Source organism: Lupinus angustifolius, chromosome LG15 (genome assembly GCF_001865875.1).
Source record: "Lupinus angustifolius cultivar Tanjil chromosome LG15, LupAngTanjil_v1.0, whole genome shotgun sequence".
Taxonomy (NCBI): Eukaryota; Viridiplantae; Streptophyta; class Magnoliopsida; order Fabales; family Fabaceae; genus Lupinus; species Lupinus angustifolius.
The window spans coordinates 1049422-1050006 of NC_032023.1; positions in this window are offsets into that span (position 1 = coordinate 1049422).

The following is a 585-nucleotide window of genomic DNA, read 5'->3' on the forward strand; positions in this document are numbered from 1 at the left end:
TGCTCATCCTATCCCCATCCTCATCCTCATCCTCTTCCTCATATTATCCTCGCCCTCATCCTCACCCTATCCTCTACCTCATCATAACCTCATCCTCGTCCTCCTCCTCGTCCTATCCTCATCCTCTTCCTCATCCTATCTTCGTCCTCATCCGCATCCTCATCCTCATCCTCATCCCAATCCCCATCCTCATCCTAATCCTCATCCTCATCCTATCCTCATCCTCATCCTCATCCTCATCCTATCCTCATCCTCTTCCAATCTTCGTCCTCATCCTCATCCTTATCCTGATCCCCATCCCCATCCTCATCCCCATCCTTATCCCCATCCCCATACTCATCCTCATCCTCAACCTCATCATATCCTCATCCTCTTACTCGTACTCATCCTCATCCTCATCCTCATCCAATCCTCTTCCTCATCCCATCCTCCTCCTCATCCTCGTCCTATCCTCATCCTCATCCTATCCTCATCCTCCTCCTCCTCCTACTCCTCATCCTCATCCCCATCCTCATCCTACCCTCCTTTTCAACCTCTTCCTCATCCTCATCCTATCCTCATCCGCATCCTCATCCTCATCCTATC